Raw genomic sequence first — 26,644 nt, forward strand, 5'->3', positions numbered from 1 at the left:
ATTGCCTGAATAAATTTCCTTCCAAAGCCCATCTCTTCCATTTGTGACATCATAAATCGCCAGTTCACATTATCAAATGCTTTTTGTGCGTCTAAAAATACCAAAGCCATTTGTTTTTCAGGGTGCGCTTCATAATATTCTAGAGTATTCAAGATTATTCTTATGTTGTCTCTGATTTGTCTTTTTGGAAGAAATCCATTTTGATCTGGATGAATAAAGTTATTCAAGTGTCTCTTAAGTCTTTCTGCCAGTATTGAAGCAAAGATTTTATAATCCGAATTTAGCCGGGATATAGGCCTATAGTTTTTAACTTGCTGTGGGTCTGTGTCTTCTTTATGAATCAGTGTGATATAAGACTCAGTCCATGATTGGGTTATTGTTTTATTTGTCATTACTTCATTCATAACATCCAAAAGTGGGAGGCATAAGAATTCTTGTAATGTCTTATAATATTCAACAGGAAACCATCTGGTCCTGGTGTCTTTCCATTTTTTTGTTTTTTAATTGCTTCTGTTAGTTCCATCATTGTTATATGCCCATTTAGCATTTCTTCAAGGTTCTTAGGGATCACAGGTAGTTTTGCGTTCTGTAGGTATTTTTTAACTTTCCCCTCTTCAACCTGCTCTCTTTTATAAAGTTGCCTATAGTATTCTTTTATTTTATTATTATTATAGTATTATTTTTCCCATCTCTTTATTTCCAAATTTACTTTGTCCTTGGTCATCAATCAGTTGCGTTATTTTTTTTTTATTCCCTTTCTTTTTTTAATTTATATGCTAGCCATCTTCCCGGTTTATTTGCATTTTCAAAATAGTTCTGTTTAGCACTTCTTATTTTTTGGGCTAGCTCTTCCTTCTCCAGTAAATCCATTTTATGTTTTAGCATATCCATTTTCATTTTTACATCTTTCTTATGTGGATCTTTCTGGAGTTCCTTTTCAAATCTCTTATATTCATTCTTTAATATTGTAAAGAATTGTCTTTTTTTCACATTCCTTTTCTTTATATAATCTATTATTATACCTCTAGTGTAGACCTTCATTGTATCCCAACGGTTTTGTATCGATGTATCTTCCTTTTTATTCTCCTTAAAGAAAAACTCCAGCTCTCTTTGCATTTTCTGTACAAATTCTTTTTCTTTTAAAATTGTATTATTCAAAGTCCATCTAGCTTTCCTTTTTTGACCTTTCCAAGTTACTATCACTGGATTATGGTCAGCCCATAAGTTAGTGTCTATTTCCACCTGTTCAATTTTCGGAATTAAGTCCATTGTTGTCCATATCATATCTAACCTGGACCAAGATGAGTGCCTGTTTGAATAGAAAGTATATTGTCTATTCTTCCCATTTCTAATTCTCCATATATCTTTCAAATTTATTTCATCTATCATTTTAAAGAAAGAGTTTGGCAGTGTCTTTCTATTATGCTTTCCTGTTTTTGTTGTTTTATAGTCCAGTTAAAATCTCCCATCATGCATATATTATCATAGTCCATTTCGATTATTTTCATGTATAAATTTTGATAGAAATCACTCTGATTGTTATTTGGCGCATATATTGCAACTAGAAGTATCTTCATATTATTATCAATTATCTCCACTATCAAAACTCTACCCTCTGAATCTGCGTATATTTGTTCTGCTTTTATTGAATTTTTAATATATAGAACAATGCCTCTCTTTTTGTGTTGCGATAATGATGAAAAATTTTTTCCAAGTTTAGTTTGTGCCAATAATTGTTCGTGTTGCTTTTTAATGTGAACTTCTTGCAAACAAATTATATCAAAATTTAGCTTCTCTAATTTATGAAAAACCTTTCTTCTTTTCACAGCCGAATTAAGTCCATTTATATTTTTGAAATTAATTTCGTTGTATCCATATTCATATTTTATATGTAGGTTTTATTGCTCTAGTTGATCTTACTTCCCATTGTTCTTTGAATTCCACGGTCCCGCCAACAGCGCCTTCCGTTGATTCAATCATTACCATTTCCTCTTCTGTAGGTTTTGTAGACATCAGTGTAGCTTGTGTTTCTGTTTCCATTGCCACTTCCTTTTCTTCTAAAAAATCTTCATAAAAAGCTCTCACTTTATCAATTGTATCTAGCCTATATCTTTGAAGTTGCCATGTTAAGATCAATCCTTCTGGTATCAGCCATCTAAAATTAACACCCTTTTGAATTAGTATCTTAGTCAAAAATTTATACTCTTTTCTCGCATCTCTCACTTTCCTATTTGTTTCCAGACTACCACTTCCTTCTCCTTGAATTTCAATGTTTTTTCTCTCGCCACTTGAAGAATTTGTGCTTTGATCGATTTCTTAGTAAATCTTATATGGACTTCTCTTGGTAATTTATTGCGCATAGCATATCTAGTGTGAACTCAATAAATCTCGTCCACACCATATGCCATCTCCTCTCTAGGTATCTCCAAAGCATCAGCAAGCATAGAAATCATGACATTCGCAAGATTTTCTCCTTTCTCTTCCTCCACATTTTGAAATCTAAGATAGAATTCTGCTCTATCCATTTCCAGTTCCACTACTGCACTTCTTTCGCTTTCCACCTCTCTCAATCTATTGTCAAAATCTTTCATTTTTTTCCCCCTTTTGGTCATCCTTCTTCTCAAGCTCTTGTAGTCTTCCTTCAAATTTTGACATTGCCTGTTGGATGCTAACCACTTTTTCATCTGTCTTTATTAATTGTTGTTCCATCCGTTGGACATTCTCATCTGTCTAAAGTAATTGTTGTTCCATCCTCTGAACTGTGCTCAAAATTGCTTGTAGCGACGCTTCTTTCTCTTTCTCTTTCTCTTGTTGTGTCATGGTCTGGATCGGACGTTGTCCTCCAGATGGAGATGCAGAAGATGTGGTTGCAGCTTCCACTGTTACTGTTTTTTTACTCATTTTATTATAATCCACTGGTGTAAAGACCAAGAGAGAAGATAAAAAATTAAAAAAAAAAAAAGGGAACCAAAAAGGGAAAAAGGAAAAGGAGAGGCAAAAAGGCGAAAAATCAAATATGGAAAAAGAAAAAAAAAGAAAAAAAGAAAAACAAGCCAGGTTCTTCCAAACCCTAATCCAACTAAGATTCCATTAAAAAGGGAAAAAGAAAGGGGAAAAAAGGAGTGAGAGAGAAAAAAAAATCAAGGAGAAAAAAAAATGATGAATTATAAAAATATAGAGGTCCAAAATCAAAAATCCACAATAGGAAAAAATATGGGGGGGAGAAAAAAAAAGCATAAGAGATAGGAAAAAAAAAAGGAAAAAGAAAAAGAAAAAAGCTTCAGGCTCTTGAATGCCTAAATCCAATTCGATTCAAACCTTAAAAAGCCTCAAAATGAAAAAAGATCTTTCCTTATATTTATCCGGAAAGCGTACAGAGAGTTCTCTCGCATACAAGCCTCAGGAAGAGAGAATAACAGTAGCTGCCCAAAGGAGTGATGATAATAGAGAGGAAAATTCCCCTTCACACTTTTCCAAGATTCCTACTTCAAAGTCACCAAGAACACCTGAATCAACAAGGCAAATAGATACTGTCTCAGATGTTCTCTTCACTTATGCTAAACAAGCTGGAGCTCAGAGCCACTTTGTTATTATTTTGGCTACAATATATCTTTGATCTTTCTGCCTGGATACATTGCAGCTGAATTTCTTCTCTTCTTTTTTTTTCCCAGTAGATGGCAGCACTTTCACTCTCTTAGCTTTCCTACTTTAAAAATCCAAATCTTCTTTATTGAAAGTTAATTTTTTTTTTAAAAAAAGGAAAAGTTATAAAAGAAAAAAAATCAGAGGAAAGGAAACAAAAAGGCTTCACAATGGATCAATCACAATTCAGACAAGATTCTTTCTTTTTTTAAAAAACAAAGCACAGTCCCAAAAATCAATGCCTTCCCTTCTCATTCAGTCCAGTCTCGGTCTTAAAAAACAATTAGTTTAAAAGCCGTTCCAATCAGCAATCGGGTTTCAAATAGTCTTTCAAAATAAATTCACCACTTAACTTCCTTTAGATAATCATCCACTCACTCATCTCTTAAGGTGAACTTGTCAGTCAAAATAAAGCTCTCTCACCAGATCGGATAGCTGTCGTTCCTCTTTCTTCCTCTGAAGTTGCCCCAGCCTTGGCAGCCGCAATGGCTGCTTCCCCGCTGCCGGAAAAAGGGCTTTCCTGGATCAATCAGGGACTTTGCGATGTTCCTGAGATCAACAGGAGGTGCCCTCCACTGCCACAGTCAAACCTAGACTGTGGGGTCCTAACTGGACCGTCTGGCAGCGGGGCTATCGGTGGCTATTCTGGAGCCCCAAAATCGTGTGTCTGTCTTGCTGTGGCGTCAACTTCCAGTCACATTGTGTTTCTGTTTCCATTGCCTCACTGGTGAGAGAGCTTTATTTTGACTGACAAAACTCACATTTTGTCAGTTTCATGTATAGTTTAGCCGCTAGGAGTTTTTTCAAGATTTGGCACACTAGTTTAGTGTGCTCTTCTAATATCTCACTGAATATGAGAATATCACCCAGATAGACTAGAATGCCCTTATAGAGGTGCTCATGCATTTGGTGGGCTGAATGACTCCTTTAGGTAGGTTGGTGTCGATGAATTTCCTCAGCTCGTCCGTTTCCCTGGGGGTCATAGAATACATCTTTGGCTTAGGTAGCTTGGCTCCCAGTATGAACTCTATTGCACGGTCAGTGGGGAGGCAGGGTGTTGCTTTTTTGTTCACTGAATGTGTCAGCCAAGTCCTGATACTGTTTGGGGACTTGGGGGCAACCCGGGGGCAAGTCAGCGATGGCGGCGGCTGTCTTGCAGGGGATGGGCTTGGGTGTTGGATCCGCCAATGGGGCCTTGTCCCTAAGGCGGGGTGGCAACAGTCCCACTCTTATCTTTAACTTTCTATAGCCATCTGCCCACATGATGACTGGACCTCACTTGTCCAGCTAAGCAAGGCCCAGGATGACTGATTCTGTTATTTTTGATGCCACCACAAAATGGATGAGCTCCCAGTGATGGCCCATTTCCAGTCTTACTGGTTCGGTGACTAAAGTGGCTGGGGAGCTACCTATCAATGTCCCATCAACTTGTTTGAAGCGAATGGGGTGCACCAGGGGGGTCGTGCTTATCCCTAAATTTTAGACAGTGGGGAGATTGATTAGGCATCTGGTGCACCTGGTGTCTATGATGGCTTCTGTGTCCCCCTGGGCTCCCATCCTGGGCACCACTATTTGCGATCTTATGGTGAAGGGGCAGATGGCTTCACTTACCATCACCTCGTCTTTGATGCTCTCACTGCTGTCACTCACAGCAGCCGGTGGGGCTTCTGAAGCTGGAGTCCCCCCTTTGCTGAAGGGGGAGGAACCTCAATGGCTTGCTGGGTGAATCTTCCCTTGTCCACTAGTTTGTGCAGGGTCCTTTTCACTTTGGGCCCCACTGGAGTCCGGGCCTGAGGGACTGGTGCTGGAGCCAGGTACTCTGATGCTTGTTGGCCTTGTTGGCCATACCTGAAGCACTTGATGGCCATGGTTGGGGCTGGCTATTGATCTTCAGGCTGCCTCATGGCAGCTTGACAACCCAGGGTCTGTTTAGGCTTTTTGACTGGTGTGGCTTTTCAGTGCAGGTGAATCTCTAGGTCCATGGCCACTGCCATCCAGAACCACTCCTGTAAGTGCTCAGGGACTGCTCGGAAGATGCAAGCCTGCTGGAGTTCCTGGTCTAGGGCCTCCTTGAAGTGGTGGACAAGGAGATGCTCTGGCTAATCTTTCAGCTTTCCCACCACTCTTCGGAGTTCCCACACTAGTTCCTTCACATGGCATGCCTTTTGCTTGAGATCTCTGATCTCAGCCTCTGCCTCTTGTCCCTGGGCTGTGTCTTCGAACTGGGTCCTCAGCAGCTACAGAAACTCATTGGTGTCCTTGAGCTCAGGAGCCCCCTCATCATGCAGTTGAGCCACTCACTTGGCCGCCTCGCCGTCCATGTTGTCGTAGATGGCCAAAATCATCTCCTGGTTGTACTGGTACTGGCCTCATAGGGATTGAGGTGGGACCAGATCTGATTCAAGAAGTACGCTAGCAGCAGCAGCATACTTTATTGCGGTCATAGACCAAAAAATCAAAACATCCAAGACACATAGCTGGCACACAACCAGACTGAAGTGCAGAATGGCACAAGATCAGTGGTAGAAACCACTCCATCAAACTCACAGTTCATGCATTTTAAATTTTTAGCTCCAATCTATATGGACTATAGTTGATTAAAATTGTACATAGGTAGAAAATACTATATTGCAATTTGCATAAAATCCACACATCAGCACTTTATACAACCACCAGCTAACTCAACCGCTGGCGATCAATAAAGCTAACCTCAGTCAATGGGTCCAGCCCATCCCTTCCCTCAGCTCTTACATCCCAAGACTGCAGCAAAAAAATTTGCTACCTTTAGTGTAATCTTAGAATCAGTATCTTGGAGTAAGAAGCGAAGACTAAGATTTTCAGATAATCCAGGAAATCTTTGGCAAATGGGAGAGATAAGTTCTGACCTTATCTCCCGATAATGGGGGCATGTAAATACGATGTGAGCCAACGATTTCGGAGATCAGCCGTCACATGATCAGTGGGAGGATTTCACACACCCCGAGCACCTGCTATCTAGGATATTCGAGGGGATCACATTAAAACGTACCTTTAGAAAGGCCAACCTGTATTTAACAAAGGATAGCATAGAGAGATATTTGGGGGTATGTGCATTTGGGGAGTAATACTGAGAGAAAATGGAGAACATACTCCCACACCAAGTGCCAGATTCTGTTATCTTTCAATATCATCTAATTGCTGAAATATCAGCAATTTGGCTGCATCTGGGCCAAGCATAAGGGCTTCAGTAGGGGGAATACCTATCTTCATAAGTTTGGTGTGAATATTGTGGGCCCAAGGACTGTGGAAGTCGTCCCGCCATAAGCACAGCCAGGCCTGAAGATGCTCCCAAAATGGCTTCAGGGATGACAATGTCTGGGTCTGTCTGGGTCTGTTAAATGGAACATATTTTACTAGAAAAATATTTCTGAATCGTTTTGCTGATAAAACTTGAGTGGTAATTAGGAGGAGATGTCAAACATGTTTTCATGTTTATTTTTTAAATATCATCTAGATAACTTTTCCTTTATTTGTCTTCCCCATACTGTAGTCATATCTTGTTCACTTTGTCATTTAATTTTTCATTCAATTTGTACTGGTTACTCTTTACTATTTTGCAGTGCCACATTTTGCATCCTATTTGATGCTAAATGAAACTTAATATAATTTAGTTTGAATACTACTTTAAACCACTTTCTAAAACACACAGTGAAATTAAAATAGTTTACACGTCTGATTGGAAGTATATTTCTGGTATGAATCAATTAAAAGTATGACATAGGAACAGTATATTATATGATTAAGTATATTATTTATATATTTCCTTTGAAAAATAATGTGCTTGTAACATATAGGAAGTTCAATAATTTCATCATGAATCTTGCTGAAAGTAGATTTGAGCTTTTACTTCCACCTATTTCAAATAATTCAGTCATAATCCAAATGTTAGGTATGCCTTCTTTCAGTACTCAAGAAAGAAAAACCCCAACTCCATTTTCGTAGAGAAAGGTACTTTTACTGAGTGTGAACTGAATGCAACCAAAGAAAAGCAAGGTCTGAGACAATAGGCGAGAAAATCACATACAGAAAGTATTCCTAAAACCCTCCCCCCCAAAGGTCCAGTCAAGATTATCCAATCCACATCCCCCACAAGGGGTCATGTGGGGTGCAGCTTCCAATGGCTCCATCCTTCTGGTATGCCAGGACGGTTGACCTTGATTGGTTATCAACGCGCCTCCCAGCTGCAGAGAAAGCACTGAGGAAAACTTTCTCCAATTCACTCCCTTTACAAGACATCTCCACCAGCTCACTTCCCCCCTCCCAACTACCCAGACAGCTCCCCCCTCCCCCCGTTACAATGACAGCCATAGTGTTGTAGACAAAATAACGGACTAGAGCAAGCTCTTCAATGCAGGAAAGAGTTTATTTGCGCAAGGTTCAAACAGTCCAAAGACAAGAAAAGGGTCTGAACGCCGATGGCTTCTTCTGGCCATGTATTTATACAGTTTAAAGGCAAAAGTATTACAGAGAGTGATGCATTTCACACGTAGAAGCTACCCTTTAATCTATCTCTAGGAAAGACATAACAGCCCTGTTCCCACAGGCTCAGGTTCTCAGCTCCGGAGCTCAAGACATAACAAAAGGAGATAAGAGGCTAGGAGACGCCTCAAGGGCAATAAGGAAGCAGCACCCCTTATCCAGGGATATGCATGACATTTGGGATGCAATAAACATTAAACAACAGAATGTATCTGTTTAGGGTCAGTTTGCCCTTTTACAATTCTGTACCTACGTCAAATACCGTTTGTCATCTCAGCACCTTGGCACGGAAGAGGCACTTCTGTCTTGACCAAAGATTTGGATTCCTAATATTTGAGTTTTATCCCAATATCGAATCTTAGCCTGGCTCATACCCCCCTTTGTGACTCATCTGTTCATCCAGACGAGTCACACCATAGGTCCTCTTCCTGCTGGAGCCGTTTGTAATCCCACATAGCCATCACCTGAGCAGTTGTCCTACGTTCCACCAGCAAGGATAGACTTTTAGAGATAGTTTTAACAAACAGAGGTAAAATACATGGGAGAAAAATACACTCCGCAGCTATTAATCCCACCAGGCCAAAAATGGCCTGCAGGCCAGGTAACCTTGGCCACCATCCTGAAAACATATCCTGTAAATTAAGACCTTTCCAAGTCTGGACTGGCACATGAGCTATTTTAACCATTTTGTCTGTTATTTCCTTAATAACTTTTCCGCTTTCATCAACTTCTATACAGCAGTTAGTCAAATTAAACTTTCCACATACCCCTCCTTCCTTAGCTAACAAATAATCTAAGGCTAATCTATTCTGCATAAGATATGTCCTTGATTTGACACTCTCCCTAGCTAATTGAGTAAGACCTTTTACAGTTTCGTTGGTGATGATTTCAACCACCGCTTGCAGATGAATTAAACGGTTCAGAATGTATATAGGGGTCCGATAGCCATACATGCTGTCTTCCGCCCATGTAGCTGGTCCATAAACCTCAATAATTCGCTCTGCAGGCCATTCTTCACTTCCCCAACTACGTTGGTTACCTCCAACCCTAACTTTTCCTATTGCAGATGTATCTACATGTCTTCTTTGTCTTAAGTTTCCCACCTCATCATATACCGGACACCTAAAACCTGTCGAGTTTTAAGGGGAAGCAAAAAGAATCCTGGTCCAATTATTCCCAGGACACAAGCTCCACACCAAGATTTTGGTAGAACCCCATATGCCATCTTACCACATATCCAGTATAGTCCATCAGGAGCCAGCCATTCAAGGGTCTGATTATCTGGATCCTTTAAAAAGGATAACCCGTTTACTTTTTTTTTTTTTTTTTATTGAAAAAGTTTTCAAATACAAATTTTTCCCCCCTTTTTTTCCCCCCTCCCCCTCCCTAACCCCCCCTCCCCACCCATCCCCCCCTGTGACTTCTTCGTAACAAAAAAACCCTAATTCATAACAGATTACTTACTCCCTCCTCAAAATACTGACCTTTACTTACTAAAAATATTATAAATATTATAACATCCCCCTTTATCCATACATTTCAGAAAAGAAGAAAAAAAAACATTATACTATAACTATTATAAAATAACTTCTAATTTAGCATAATAGTGTTTTATATCTATATATTATTACAACAATTCAAAACCACCTTCCACTTTTAAACTATACGATAAGTCCTACTTTAATATTTAATCTTCTATATATATTACTATAACATTTCAAAGCGGCCTCCCCATAAAATCTAATTTAGCATTTATTCCACTCTATCCATTTCCTCCACTCCCCTAAATGTATCACTTAAAAATCCCTTTTCTTAAACTAATCAGTCTGTAGCTAGCTTATTCACCCACTGTCCTGCAAATTTACCATACACAACAATTCTTAATATCTTTAATTCACTGCCCACACTACTTAAAAATATATATATATATATTCCATTATATCTAAATAAAAAAGAAGAAAAGACAATAACTTTAAATTTATAGTCCATATAATATCTTCTTTGAGGTCTTTCCACTGGATTGTTAAAACCAACATCCATAATAGGGTAACATAGCTTGCTGATGCAACAGTTTATTCAAGATCTTCAATCATATCTGCCCCCATCAGTAGTAAATATCTTCTTATATGTATAAAAGTAAAAACAACCACCCAAGTGACATTATAATTATATTCCATATAATAATAATTGTGGGTTTCATCAGGATTATTGATTTCCATCATCGTAGTGGGTAACAACCGGATCTTCTGCATGCCCCAGCATAATTCTCTTGCCTTATGATTCAAGATAATTATAATATATTTATCAACACAAAAAGAAATTTCAAAGTGGATAATTCAAATCCATCAGTTTGAGGCTCTTTCCACGTCCCAAAATTACGGCAATGCAGAGATCTGTCACTATCCTCAGGATGATATTGACCAATATGTCGCCTCCTCTATGTTTTCACATAATCATTCATATTTTAAAGTCACTGGCTTCACTGTTGCTTGAGTTAGAAATTTCTATTTTTATACAACCTATTTCTTTTTTTTTTTTTGTTTTCTTTTTGTGGGTTTGACTTCCATCCTGGTTTCCTTTCTACAGATTGTGTGTCAACTGGTCGGTTTTCATTCTGCTTTGTAGATTGGTCTTGTTGATTTTGTTTTTGTGTCTCATGTTTCTTTTTTATCCCTTGTATATCCCCTAATTGGTTTCCATGCTTGTCCTTGCCTTGATAAGTCATCACATTAAAATCAGATGGCACTTCTCTCAAATTTGTAGATAATCCAGCTGGGGTGTCCGATAAATCCAAAGGCAATTTATCTGGTACAGTCTCTGTAATTCGATATTTTCCCTTTATTTCCAGCTCCTTCTGCTTATCCTGTATTATACCTGAAGATGTTAAATTCATGTTCAACCTATTTTGATAAAATTCTTCCGCTCTTTCAATAGTATTTAACTGATATCTTTCTCCTTGATGTCTCAGTATAATACCAACTGGGGCGTTCCACCTATATGGGATATTTCTCTTTTTTAACTCAGACACCAGAAAACCAAATTTCTTCCTTTCTGTTAATATCTTAGGTGGGAGTTCCTTGTAGATCCATATCTTTCTTCCATACAATTGCAAATTAGAATTGAAGGAATTTTGCACAATATTATTCCTAATTTCCTTGTCCGTAAAATAAATCACCACATCTCTAGGCTGTTGCCTTTGCTTAGCAATCCAGGAATTTATTCTGAAAACTCTGTCAATCCTACAAAACACTTCCTCAGGTTGAACCTTTAAAATCCCAGCTAGAATTTCAGAAGATATTTTCCTTAAATCATCTCTATTATTTTCCTGCAAACCTCTCAGTCTTATCGCATATTCTGTAAAATTATATTGTACCATTAGAACCTCTTTTTCAATCCTCTGTTGCAGATTTTCTACATTACCAGACTTTTGGTCAGCATCCATTTTAGGTTTTTCTTCTGAGCTATTATCCTGAGTGTTTATCAAATCATTTTCAATTTTTTGAATTCTATTGTCCAATTTATCTTGAATTTCATCCATTTTAGACTCTAGTAAATTAGTATTTGTATCCAACTGTATCATAAATTCTGAAAAACCATTAACCACTTTTAAAATTTTTCGCTCCAAAAAATCAAACTTAGATTTTACCAATTCTTTAATTTCCTGCTTAAATTTTTCAAGATGCTGATTCACAATCTCATCCCTTCTTTCAATCTCCTCTAAGAGAAATTCTATTATATTAAAATCAGGTTTCTGAGACTGAAGAGTTAAAACTTGTTCCTTTAAATTGTTGGTGGGGGAATCCCCCCCCCTACTTGTTTATCTGACTTTGTAAGTCTCAGTGCCATGTTTCCGCCCAGGCAGGCTTTGTTAAAAAGAAAAAAGAAAAAAAAACAAGAAAAAAGACTTCTTTCCAATCAACAACAATATCAAGTCTCCAGGAAAAAAAAAAGAAAGAAAAACACAGGAGCGAAGTATTGTCTACAAATGTAGCCAGTGGTATTTATTCCGCTACATTGTAATAATAGAAAACGGAAGGACTTTTCCTTTCTGCCTCTTCTCCAGCTGCTGCAAGCGCCATTTTAAAAGGCTTTTCCCCCCCTTTCCTTTCCTCTTTTCTCTTAAGTAATTTTTTTAAAAAATAAGTAAAATACTTGCGGTTCAGTATTACAGATCCAGCTCACATTTTCTTTGAGTAATCTGTTAGATTCACAGGCTTGCTTTTGACGCCTAGCTCTGCATCAGCAGAGGTCTCCCAAAGCCCGGAGCAGCGGCTGGGGATACGGGGCATCTCATCCGCTCCGTCCCAAAAGAAAAAGAAAAACTTTTGGGACTCTGCAGAGAGTTCTACCCACCCCTGCCGGCTCTATCTCCGTTTCCTCATGGAAACGGAGTTTTTTCGAGCCGCCGTTCCGTTGTGAAGGCGGCTCTGACAGGCAGTGGAAGCTGACGATCCCAAAGGAACGTCTGGCGGCGGCCAGCAGCAAACAGGAAGTCGATAACCCGTTTACTTTAAACAAGGCCATTTTATCAGTTCCCTCTGTGGCATTAGCTCCTGACCACCATACCTTACTTTCCCATTTTCCGGTACATATGAGGTTTCCTACCTGATAACAGCCTGGCACAATTTTCCTCTGAAAACAAACATTCCCTACCAAACTAGTAGTTAAGGTCCAGTCTCCATCCTTACCCTTATTATATGACAGGTTACCTTTCTGATCCATTTCTAATATTTTGGAATAATTTAATTCCTTGAGCTTCCCATGGCCATTTTTCTCCCATGTTAGTTCCTCCACAAACAAAACAATTCGATACATTCAGAATGTGGGCTATGTCTTCTGCCAATTTGACAAAGGTATTTGTTACATGACTAGGAATTTCGGGTATTTTCAGCTTTTCCATTTCAGATAATATTACAAGGGGACTTCTTCAGTATTTATTACCAAATAATGTACTAGCACCTCCTCTATAATTTTCACGTCCCACTCTACCTTACAGCTTATACATAAAACACAATCAATACAGTGAGTGCAACAACAACACTCACACGCACAATTACAAAACCAACACATTTAAAGAAAATTCTCTTTTCTGTTCTTTTGCATCAAAAGGCAGCTTCCAGGGTGTCCTAAGCAGGGACTTCTTTCATCTGTAAGAGGTTCACACTCCGCAGCCGGTTGGGGAAATATTAGGAATCGGAACGACTGAGAAATCAAATGGGCCCTGGTTGTCCACAAAACCATTGCTTATATCTGTAAAACACAATAATCAATAAAGCTACTACCCCAATTACTCAAAGTGCCCACACCCAATTTTCCTCCCACATGGGTCCGCAATGATCTTCAATCTCTTGTCAGGATCCAAGTTCCAGACTAATTCAAGAGAGCAGGTGCTCCATCCTCTTTTTAGCTTACAGCGGGTTACATCAGCAGATATACATCAAGGTAACCTATATATAGAATACAAAAGCTTTCTTTAAGCACATTCAAATGTCAGTTTTGTTGGATGTTGTTTGTCCACGGACACTTTCCAGCCGGTGTCAGCTGCTGCCTTGACTCATGTCCGATGGATCCATGATTTTGATTCTGCAATCTTAATAGCAAGTGGAGAAGTCATAATACCAATAAAAGATCCCTTCCATCTTCCACTTGATCCCCAGATTCAAATGAGTGACATTAAGTTACTAATCTAGGGGGTACTTATTCCATCACATATTGTTGGAATCTCTCAATTTGCTTATTAAGTTCTTGTACCATCTCCATATTCCAAACCCCCCCCCTTTACGACCTAAATCAGGCCACCTAACATACATATTTACCTTATTTTACCTTTTTTTTTTTACATGGTCGGGTGGAATAAACCTCCAATACCTGTAAACAATCATGCTCAGAAACAGACTCCGTAGGCAACAAAGTTGCTAGATTTAATCGGTTAGACACCACCAGACACACCTGTGGATTCTCACTCCTAATTGCCTGATATTTTGTCAGCCTTTGCCCACTAATCCACAAATGTCCCTTAGTATCCAACACAGACTGCTCCTCATGAGGGGAGTGCATGAGTATAGGACAAGAAAAAGTAAGTTTATTACAATTCTGAATCAATTCTGCACTTGCAGCGAGCACCTTCAAACAGTGGGGCCAGCTTTTTGGGCCCCCCCTCCAATTATTTTGACAAATAGGCTCCAGATTGTTGCCAACTTCCCAAAGGCTGGGTAAGTACCCAGAAATATTTCTATCGGTGTTTACGTACAAATTCAAAGGCAAATTCGATAAAGCCAGAGCTTTTCCTGTTCCCTCTCCCCATCCAATTACAGCAAAAGCTAGCTAGTCCTAAAAAGCTTCTCAGTTGTCTTTTTGTTTGGGGTTCTGCCAGCATTAGGACCGCCCTTTTCTGCTCTGGTCCTAAAGCTCGATGACCCTTATATTGTATCCCAAATATCTAACTTTCCTTTTCACCAATTGAGCTTTCTTTCTTGATACCCAATAACCACACTCTAGTAACAAATCTAACATCATCGTGCATTCATCTTAGTATTCTCCCAACATAAATCCTCTGTCAGTCCTGTTGATCCAAACATCATCAACATATTACAGTATTGTGTCTCCTGGTTGTTGAGGCACATAATACTGTAAGTCTCTAGCTACCGCTATTCCAAACAATGCGGGGGAGGTCTTAAATCCCCGAGACCGCCGAGTCCCAGTATATTGCATTTTCATTCCTGTGTAAGGATTCTCCCACTCAGAATGCAAACAGTGGCTGGCTTACGGGGTGAATGGGAACTGTAAAGAATGCATCCCTTAAATCAATAACAGAAAACCACTCAGCCCGGGGTGGAATTAAACTTAACAGGGTATATGGATTCAACACGGCCGGGTGTAAAGTTACCGTGCCCCGGGCTGTAAGACCCATCTAACTGTTTAATTGGGATAATTGGAGTATTCCAGGAGGACTAAATAGGCACCAAAAACCCCGCCTCCAAATCTCTGAATGCTTTCATAAATAGCACAAATAGCTTCCCAAGAAACGGGACGCTGCCTTATACTCACAGACTCCACTCCAGGTTTTAGTTCCACCCCCACTGGAGGGTGGCGAGCTGCAAAACCCGGCAGGTTATCCTCAGCGCACATCAAACAACCTCCAAATCTCCTCCGGAGAATGCCTTATGATCATTCTCTGACTATCTTCATCAAAAGAAATTGTTGCCCCTAATTTGCTCAGCATATCCCTGCCTAGCAATGGAATAGGGCACTCAGGAATGTACAAAAATTCATGCTGGATTCCAGCTTCCTTAAAATCACACATCTCTGGTTTCAAGACCTGCCGCCCCATGGCTTGCCCTGATACCCCCTGAACCTGAATTTTATGGGATCCGGGGGGCTACAATCTGCTTATTTACAACTAATCTTCCTACTCCCATATTTACCAAAAACGTTCTGTACTGACCCCCTATTTTCATTGTAACTAATGGCTCAGGCGGGGGTTCTTCCAAGCCTGGTCCCCCTCAATCTGACCAAGTCATGTCTGCCAATCCAATACTTTCCGCTTTCTGCTGCCCTGCGCCCTCTCCAAATCCTCTACCGAAACCCCAACCTGAACTTATACTCAAACCTCTCCTCTGTCCTCGTTCTCCCCTTCTCCCTGCAAACTGCCCACGCATCCCTGACCCAAAATCCGCTCTTCTCATCCCTCTACTTCTCACCATCTGTCTTGGGCATTCCTTTTCCCAAGTAATTCCTTTTCCCAAATAATTTTATTTCTATACCACCCTTCTCCCGAAGGACTCAGGGCGGTGTACAGCCTATTTTGTTTAAAAAACAAAACAAACACCAGAAAGGAGAAAAAAAGTTTTAAAAGCATCTCTTTTCCTCTTTCTCCCCTCCAAAGGAAGGGGGGGAGAAAAACCCCCTTGCATCCCACTTCGCAGTGCTCCTGCCAACAAATCAGCCTATTTATTCATCCGTGCCTCCTGCTCTTTCTTCTCTACCTACAGCCCCCACAGCCTCCAAATCCTCCTCCTCCTCATCATCATCATCCCCCTCTCCCTCACTCTGACTGCTACCTCTAGGCGAATGACTCCCCTTGACTTTTGACTTCACGCCAGGATCACTCATACGCCTCTGATTTCCTCCTCCGCTCCCTCCAGCAGCCCCTTACTTTTCCTGCCTGCTCAGATACACATAACCCGACTGTTTCAGCCCTACATTGCAATAAATCCTCAGCTTTTTTCAACAGGGCTCTCACCCATTGATCAATATATTGAAATTGATCAGGATATTTATCCTGATTCACTACAATCACTCCCCACAACTTATCCACTGTTTCTTCCCTTAACCATCCCTGAGGGGGAGGGGGTCAGCCCATCTCCCTTTGTGGCCACACATGTTTACATAAGAATTTTAATTGATCCTTTGATCCTTTCGGATAGGAAGGGTTGCTAAAATACTTGTCAAAACCTTTTAACATGCATGCCAACGGAGTATTTGGCACGCTCTGAACCCCATCCCTTCTACCACACTGCCGTCGACTCATAGCCCCGGAAACTCACAGCCACTAATGAGAAATGCGACGGCTTAACCACCCACACAACCTGACATGGACTTCATTAGGGTAGCCTACCCCGAGTCCGAGGGAGTGATCAATTCCCTCCTTCTGCTTTCAAATGAAGCAGGTACAATTCTTTTACAATATACTTACTTAAAACGCTCCCACTCCGTAGTTTCCTGGCCAGGAATTTGTTCAGACCACCTTTCCTGCACCGCAGGGTTCTTGGACTCGATCAGAGCACCGTCGGGGCCATGGGGTTATCGCGGCTGTCTCCCGGAGACGTATCTCCGTGGCGCCTGGAGAATGTTCAGGAGCGACCTCCCGATGGTCCCGAGGGGTCAAAACGGTCCTCAGCGAAATATCGCCTTGCCCCCAGTCCCGGCGGCGTCGCCAGCTGTTGTAGACAAAATAACGGACTAGAGCAAGCTCTTCAATGCAGGAAAGAGTTTATTTGCGCAAGGTTCAAACAGTCCAAAGACAAGAAAAGGGTCTGAACGCCGATGGCTTCTTCTGGCCATGTATTTATACAGTTTAAAGGCAAAAGTATTACAGAGAGTGATGCATTTCACACGTAGAAGCTACCCTTTAATCTATCTCTAGGAAAGACATAACAGCCCTGTTCCCACAGGCTCAGGTTCTCAGCTCCGGAGCTCAAGACATAACAAAAGGAGATAAGAGGCTAGGAGACGCCTCAAGGGCAATAAGGAAGCAGCACCCCTTATCCAGGGATATGCATGACATTTGGGATGCAATAAACATTAAACAACAGAATGTATCTGTTTAGGGTCAGTTTGCCCTTTTACAATTCTGTACCTACGTCAAATACCGTTTGTCATCTCAGCACCTTGGCACGGAAGAGGCACTTCTGTCTTGACCAAAGATTTGGATTCCTAATATTTGAGTTTTATCCCAATATCGAATCTTAGCCTGGCTCAATAGCAAGCAAGCAATATAAAAGCGGAGGCTGACATTTGGCCCACCTGCAGAAGAGACATTATTCCTACAAGAAAAACAGAATAAGGGAAAATAGAAAATCACATAAACAGGTAACATATGTACAGCTCCATAACTAAGATTTATCAGGATATTTGGAATAAAACAATTGCAGCTGCTTCGGAGCTCTAACATCTTGCTCATTTACCCATTCAGACTGAGCAAATGGGAAGTGTTTCCAGGCCACCAAATACTGCACCTTCCCTCAATGTTTCCTAGAATCCAATATCTCTTTAATCTCAAAATGCTGTTTTCCTTCAATGAGTATAGGGACAGGAGGAGGTTCTTGGTCTGGACTCAGGGGAGACGTACGCTCAGGTTTCAGCAAACTAACATGAAACAGGATGAATCCTTTGCAAGGTTTTAGGCAATTCTAATTGCACCGTAACTGGGTTAACCATGCATACAATAGAGAAAGGACCCACATATATGGGCCCAAGTTTTTTCAACTTTTGGGTAGTTTGCAAGTACTTGGTGAAAAGGAAAACTCTATCTCCTACTTTGTAATCCCTACCCTGGATTCTTTTCTTATCAGCTTGGTTTTTATGGGCTCGGTGAGCCGCTTCCAGGGCCTTACGTGTTACAATCCAGGTACCATGTAGCTGTTCAATCCAGTCAGCCAATGAAGGTATTTGTGGGTTTTCCTGAGGCAACTCTAGGATGGGCACAAAGTCTTGGCCTGAGGCTACCTTAAATGGGGTAAAACCAGTACTGCTATGTATAGAGTTATTATAGGCAATCTCTGCAAACGGCAACAGGTCCACCCAGTTATCTTGCTGATAATTTATGTAACATATAAGGCAGTGGTTCTCAACCTTCCTAATGCCGCGACCCTTTAATACAGTTCCTCATGTTGTGGTGACCCCCAACCAGAGGTGGGTTCTAAATTTTTTTACTACCGGTTCTGTGGGCGTGGTTTATTTTGTGGGTGTGGCTTGGAGGTCATGTGACTGGGTGGCCATGGCTATGTGTATAGGGACTACTCAGAGGGCTGAAAAAAGTCATTTCTGACAGGTCCTCGCACTTTTGACTGGTCCTCACACTTATGACCATCCTCACATTTATGCCCGTGCAGCATTCTTAACAACCATGTCACTCATTTCACAACTGCTTCTCTTCACCATGGTGACAAGATAGGGCAAAAACGTAAAATGTGAGGACAGTCGTAAGTTCGAGGACTGGTCAAAAGTGTGAGGACCAGTCAAAAATAACTTTTTCAGCCCTCTGAGTAGTCCATATGCACAAAAGGACTACCCAGAGGGCTGAAAAAAGTGATTTCTGACAGGTCCTCGCACTTTTGACCGGTCTTCACACTTATGACTGGTCATCATTTATGCCCATTGTAGCATTCTTAACAATGTGTCACTCATTTCACAACTGCTTCTCTTCACCATGGTGACAAGATAGGGCAAAAACGTAAAATGTGAGGACAGTCATAAGTTTGAAGACTGGTCAAAAGTGCGAGGACCAGTCAGAAATAACTTTTTCAGCCCTCTGAGTAGTCCATATGCATAAAAGGATACAGCAATAGAGAGGGATGAAGGAAGGGAAGGGAAATTAGAATAGGAGTGAAGGTAAGAGAGGGAGGAAGAGAGGAGGAGAAGGAGAAGGAAGAGGAAGTAGGGAGGAGAAGAAGAGGGTGAGGAAGAGAAAGTAAGAAGGAAAGAAAAGAGAGAGGTGGTAGGTTTGAGGAGAAAGATTGCTGTACAATAAAAAAGATGAAAGGGAAGAAAGCCAACCCCAAACAAATATAAAGATATTAAGATAGAGAATGAATTGTTAAACTTTAAAGAATAAAAGAGAACAAATATGAATAAAAAACAATAATTAGAAACACACATACAAACATACAATGTATTTTCTTTGAACAGAGTATTTGGCCGGTTCATAAATTTAAACAGTGTTTAGTCATTTCAATTAAATTTACAATTTCTATATTTCCTTTTTGCCATATTTATTCCTCATCTATTTTTGTAAAAAACCAATATTACCCTTCATCCTCATCTCTAATCTTAATCAAATTCAGTTTTCCCCTTCTATTCTATATTATACCCCTTCCCATTGTCATCTATTTTTATATCCATCCTCACATTGGTTAATTATGTAATATTAGTTGTTTAATACAAATTCAACATTTTAATATAAATCAATTAGTTATATAACTACCTTTTTTGTATATTAATCAATATGAACATGAATATTCCAATTATTTCCATGCAATCCAATTTCTTACAAATCAATTAATTATATTTACCAATAATAATAAACCAAATAATTTCCCCCATATATTCCTCCAAACCACAACTTAACCATTTCTGCTTTCAACACAATATACAATTAATAGTATCTCAATTATTACAATTCCCTAGTTAAATAGAGCTTTTTTTCTTTTGTGTTTTAAAATCTCCTCTTTTTCCCTAAATTTCCTGTTGTTTGCACCTACCTTTTTTGGTGAGGAAAAAGAAATCTGCCTGCCTAATTTTCCAACGTGCAAAGCCAACAGCCTGCTTTATTTTCTCTTTCGTTTTTCAGTATAGCTAGGGGGAAAAAAAATCTGCACTCTTTCCAAGCAGCAGAGCTCTGAGAAAACAGCTGAGACAAATCAGCTGGGGGTCGGGAGCCGATCTAAGCAAGGGCTAATTAGCCTATGCTGAAGCTCCGTGGGCCAATAAAATTACAAAAAAACACCGAACCATTTGTTAAATTGCTGGCTCCCCCGCCCCTCGCCCACCACTATTTATTGGCAATAAATATTGGTGCGGAGGGGCGGGGCAAGCCAACAATTTAACAAACGGTTCGGCTGCACCACTGGCTATAGGGCGGCCCTTTGAAGCCCCGCGGCAAGAATTTGAAGTTTTTTTTTCCTCTAGCCATCGGAGGCAGCAATAGATGGGGAGTGGGCGGGGTAAACGAACGGCCAGTGATCCAACAGAGCAGAGAGTGAGGGTGAGGGTGAGTGAAGGCGTGGGGGGGAGAGGGCTTTGGCGACCCCTGTGAAATGGCCGTTCGACCCCCAAAGGGGTCGCGACCCCCAGGTTGAGAACCGCTGATATAAGGTATTGTTCCAACACTGAGTTAGTTCTTTCACAAGCCCCATTGGTCTGAGGATGGTGGGCGGAGCTTAGCCCCTGGGTGGAGCCTAACAACCCCAGGAACTCCTTACAGAAGTGGAAGGTGAACTGAACCCCGGAGATTATTCGCTCTGGAGCCCTGTGTAATCTATACACATGCTGGACAAACAGTTTAGCCACAGTTTTAGCCAAAGGGATCTTGGGACATTGTATAAAATGCACTTGCTTAGAAAATAAATCAGTAACCACCCAAATGACCATATTTCCCCCACTTTTGGGCAACTCAACAATAAAATCCATTGATATCTCCTTCCATGGGGCTCCCGGTCTGACTACACTCTGAAGTAACCCAGGGGTTTTCCCTGGAGGCTTATTTGCTGATGCACATATAGGGCAGCTCGTCACCTAGGCTTTTATGTCTTTCTTCAGTGCCAACCACCAGAATTGTCGTTTAACTAAATGTAATGTCTTCACAAATCCAAAATGCCCAGCAATTTTAGCATCATGGGCGAATTGTAATACTGCCCCCCTCAGGCTGGCGGGGACATACAGTTTCGCTCCCATCCAGGTGAGACCTTCACAAAGTGTACACTCATTGGAGTGAGCTAAAAACCACTCATCAGTTTTTAATGCTTCTTTTAACTGCTTGCTCAAGTCACTGGACAAGGTTAGGTCCCCTTTCGCCTGGGCTCTGGTAACTACTGGAGCATCCAGCTGTTTTGAGGGGGACAACCAGACAAATCACTTCGGCCTGAGCAGTATTATATTGAGGTAGTCTCAAGAGGGCATCTGCCATAAAGCTCTTCCCCCCAGGAAGGTAGCGCAGGAAGAAATTAAAGCGGTTAAAATGTTGGACCCAGTGGACTTGCTTAGGTGACAATTTTCAGGGCGTCTTTAGGGCTTCTAAGTTTTGTGATCAGACCACACCTCAAAAGGGTGCTTCGCCCCTTCCAGGAAGTGCCTCCATGTTAGTAGCGCCCAGCGAACAGCAAAAGCCTCCTTCTCCCAGATAGCCCATTTCCTTTCAGTTTCAGATAATTTCCGAGAGGTATAGGCACAGGGTTGTAAATTTCCCTCAGCATTGGCTTGGAGTAACACTGCTTCACATTGGCCACATCACTCGCATCAGCCTGGATGACAAAAGGGGCCTCCATGTCAGGGTGTTTCAGGACTGGTTCAGCGGCAAACAGTCATTTCAGTTTTTCGAAAGCCATCTGACATTCCATAGTCCACTTGAGAGGCTAGGAAGGTTTTGGTTTCACCACACCCTTTGTTTTCAGGAGGTTAGTAATTGGTAAGGCAATCTTCACGAACAAGGGGATGAACTGTCGATAGAAGTTAGCAAATCCCAGGAAGCTTTGTAGTTGTTTGCAGGTACGTGGAGGCGCCCATTTCAGGACTGCTCGAACTTTCTCCAGATTCATTTCTATCCCCTCATTCAAGATGCAGTACCCCAAATAGTCAATTTTAGTCTGGTGGAATTCACATTTTGACAACTTAGCATACAGCTCAGCAGCTCTAAGTTTTTTCAGGAACACTCTCACCAGTTTTACCTGGTCATCCATGGTCTCTGTGTAAATAAGAATGTCAATCAGGTAGACCAGGAACCCCTTGTAAAGGTGCTCGTGCAGTACTTCGTTGATCAGTTGCATGAACACTGCAGGGGCTCCTTGTAGTCTGAAAGGGAGCACCCTAAACTGGAAACATCCCAGCGGGCAGTTGAAAGCAGTTTTCCATTCATCACCTTCCTTAATTCGAACTCTATAATACGCCTCCCGCAAGTCCATCTTAGTAAAAATCTTCCCCTTGGCCAGGTGGGCTAGCATGTATTTCATGAGGGGTAGGGGGTAGACATTTTCCACACAAATGGCGTTTAAGTTCTTATAGTTAACAACAGATGAAGAGACCCATCCTTCTTCTCCCGGAATAGCACTGGGGTGGCTACTCGCGCCTAGCCGATTGGATGAAACCGTGTTTTAGGTTTTTATCAATAAAGTTTCATAGTTCCCCCAACTCCCAGGGAGTCATGGGGTAGATTTTTGGTTTAGGGAGTTTCACCCCCGGAAGGACTTCTATACTACAGTCTGTAGGCTGATGGGGGGATAGCACATCTGACGGCTTCTCACTAAGCACCTCTCGGAGGTCCCAGCACTCTTTTGGGATTTTTTCCTCCCCCACAATGTGTTCTGTTGCGGCCATCGCCAATTCAGTCACCACTTTGGCCATGCAATAGGGGCTTCCCCCTCTCCTCCCTTCCTGGCTAGAGTGGATGTGTAAAATGCCCATCCTCCAATTTACGCTTGGGTTCCATTTTCGGAACCAGGGCAGTCCAAATAGGAGGGGTCGTTCCATCCAGAGGCCACAGAGTTTCTTGGTGATCACCCATCCACATCTCAACTTGTTCGGTTACAAAATGGGCTGCCTCCCCAACTACCGACCCATCTAGTTGACAGAATGCGATGGGCCTTTTCATCATTCTTAGTCTTAGACCCATCTTTTCCATGATCTCAGGGCTGATGACATACCTTGTGCACCCCAAATCTAGAAGGGCTAGCATCTTCCTGTTGGCCCCGGTAGATGGTACCTTTAGTTCTACTGGAATGGTTATGAGTCCCCCACTCTGACTTACCATGAGGTCCTCATCGGAATCAGTTTCGGTTTTGCTGTCATTGGCGGGGGTCAGAGTTCCCAGCTCTCCCCGGTTTGGGGAAGCAAACTCAACGACTTCCATCCCTCCTCGCGGGGTTTGTCTGGTGGTTTGTCGGCTCTCTTCCCTCCACCAGGGGTTGCCTTGGTTCCAAGCTTAGTGAAACAATCAGCCGCTCGGTGCCCCTCCTTTCCACACCTGAAGCATGCAGTGGACTTTGACTTGGTGCCCGCGGGTCTCCCTGCAGCCTTTGGAGCCCCCTTGTGGGATGAGGAGAGTGGCTTGTTCCAGGTGCAGCTACCGCAGTAGCAATCTCTGGCCAAGTCGATCTCCATGTCGGCAGCCAGCACGTACCAACTTTGCAGGTCCTGAGGCACCCCTTGGGAGCAACAATCCTTGTAGACATCCTCATTGAGGCCATTCTTATAGCTTTCCAGCAGGGCAACTTCTGACCACCCTCTCATGTAACACACCAGCTCGCAGAACTCCTGGGTGTACTCAGCCACTGATCTCCGCCCCGATTTATGGACTTTATCCTGATTCTCGCCTTTCGCTCAGCTAATGAGTCCTCAAAGCACGTTCTGAGAGCTGCAATAAACTGGTCATAATTTCTCATCAAAGGGGAATCTTCATTATGGAGTCCCACCATCCACTCAGCTGCCACCCCCTCCACGGTCCTGGTAACGCACCTCACACATGTGGCATCTGAGGTGAAATCCTCCCCTCATTCTTCCATGTGATTCCACACTTGGGTTAAGAAGAACCCCAGTCCTTTCGGATCTCCCCTGTATTTTACTGGTAGCAGAGGGATTTGGGGTTTTTTTGTCTCCGTGGCAATGCCTGTCCAGCAGGGGGGCCCTGGATTGCAGCCGCCGCTTGAGTTCCAGAGGCCTCTTTCCGGATCTCTCTTCTAAGCAAGCAGAAGCCTCAATTTCATCCCCGGGGTGATCAGCCAGCAGGCAGACCATAGGCAGGCAATCCATACCTTTCACGGGCTCTTCAACTCTCACAAGCCTCTCTCAGTAGTTGTAAAGCCTGGGTCAACAGGAGGTCTTCTTTCTGCTTTTCCTGCCAGGCAGTGTCTCCATGTCGGCGTCTGTTAGTTATTACCCCTGGGGGGATTCTCCTCCAGCTCTGGCAACCTCCCCATGCCCAGTGACTATTTGGCTCTCACTGGCTTTTCCTCAAGCTGTAAATCAGCCATCCACTCCAAAGCTTCCCAGCTGGGGCATGACTGGGAGGTAGTGGATCCAGCAGCCCCCATAGGGGCTTGGTCGCTGTCTTGGTCAGACATTCTTGGTCAGCCCCCACGGTAGTTTTCCAGGATGGCTATTAATTTGAGACCTTGTTTAATGTCAGGTGTGCCTCATTTCAGTACTCAAGAAAGAAAAACCCCGACTCCATTTTTGTAGAGAAAGGTACTGTCAGGTTTCGTTGCTATCTTAAATAAACTTCATTTTCAAACGCAAAGTCTCTAATGAATCTTTTTTTATTTAAGGATAGAGAACGACATTTCTGAACTCTTTTGCAGCCAAACTGGCCCCTCCTTCCAACACCCTCCCCTTCCGCTCTCCAACCCCAATGTCCCATTGGCCATCATGCAGATTCATCTCTTCATTCCAGCACGTTCTTTCACAGGAATTTGCCCCCCTCCCTCTATCACCCAGGTAACCCTATCTGCTGTCTGCAGAAAACTAGGTAAAAGTTCATCTCAGCAATAAATCAACGCTTCTTCTCTTTCATTCATTCCAATCATGTCAGTGCTGGAAAAGAGCCTAATTTGGAACGCTGACATCCGGCCCCTCTCCCTTTACTTCTGCGACGTAACCTGCCCCATAGGAAAAACCACAACAAGATAAGCATCATTAGCCCCTCCTTGGCTGCGAACCCCCCCTCCCGGCTTTCCCGGGTGGTCTGCATGGAATTTTGCTATAAGGCGGTCAGCTTGGATGTTTGAGCTCTTCACCCAGGAAGCCTTTGACAATGGGTAGCCCTTCCATTTAATTAAGTATTGGAGGTGCCCCCTGTGCCATCTTGAATCAAGAATTTGCTGCACTTCGTAATGTGTTTGGCCCCCAACAACCAGGGGCCCGGGGGTTCACGTGGCATCGGCCTTAAAGTAGACCCCACTACAGGTTTTAGAAGGCTACTGTGAAAAACGGGGTGAATTTTCCCCAAAAGCCGTGGCAACTGCAATTGCACTGTAACGGGGTTAATTATTTTTATTATAGGAAATGGTCCTATAAATTTTGGGCCCAATTTCTTGCTCGGGAGTCTCAGTCTCAAGTACTTGGTAGAGAGGTAAACTTTCTCTCCCAATTGAAATGGTCTTTGGGGAGTTTGGTGCTTGTCTGCTTGTTCCTTATAAGATTGAGCCGCCTTTGCCAGCGCCCTCTTAACATTCTCCCAAGTTTCTCTCAACATTGCCATCCAGTCGGTCAAACTGACTGAGGAAGGGGGCTCCCTCGGGTACTCTGGCATGGGGACAAAATCCATGCCACTCACTACTTTGAACGGGGTTAGCCCCGTGCTGCTGTGGACAGCATTATTATAAGCGACCTCCGCAAAAGATAGGAGGTCTGCCCAATTGGACTGCTGGTAGTCGACATAACATCTTAAATACTGTTCTATCATAGCATTCAGTCTTTCCGCCCCCCCATTGGTGCTCGGGTGAAATGCTGAGCTGAGCCCTTGGGATGACCCTATGGATCGTAGAAACTCCCTCCAGAACTTTGCTGTGAACTGGACCCCTCAGTCAGAGATTATTCTCCTGGGAACTCCATGCAGGTGGTAGATGTGTTTCAGGAACAGTTTGGATAACTGGCGGGCTGAAGGCAGTCCGCTACAAGGAATGAAGTGTGCCTGTTTGGAGAATAAGTCTATTACAGTCCAGATCACTGTATTTCCACTGCTCCTCGGTAGATCTACTATAAAGTCCATTGCAATCTCCTCCCATGGTCTTGTCGGTTCAGCTACTGGTTGCAACAGCCCAGGCGGGCACCCTGGTCTTGTCTTCATCGTGGCACAAATGGTGCAGCTTTTTACATAACTGTCTACGTCCCTTCTCATGTGGGGCCACCAGAACTGCCTTCGTACTAGGTGCAGAGTCTTTAGGAACCCGAAGTGTCCTGCTGGTTTAATGTCGTGGCTCCTCTTGAGAATCAGGATGCGTAAAGTCTGTGGGACATAGAGCTTTGTCCCCCTCCATGCTAGGTCATCTCTTTTTGT

The 26,644-nt window shown here is 42.3% G+C and overlaps 1 protein-coding gene across 1 annotated transcript in view; it reads left to right on the top strand.

Annotated features, from left to right (window-relative positions):
• TRPM8 (transient receptor potential cation channel subfamily M member 8) overlaps positions 1 to 26,644 on the top strand; it is a 380,221-nt gene that overhangs the window by 19,588 nt on the left and 333,989 nt on the right. The window lies entirely within an intron of this gene.

This window comes from Pituophis catenifer, unplaced genomic scaffold, assembly GCF_029215685.1.
Source record: "Pituophis catenifer annectens isolate HBS135680 unplaced genomic scaffold, rPitCat1.0.hap2 SCAF_1, whole genome shotgun sequence".
Classification (NCBI taxonomy): Eukaryota; Metazoa; Chordata; class Lepidosauria; order Squamata; family Colubridae; genus Pituophis; species Pituophis catenifer.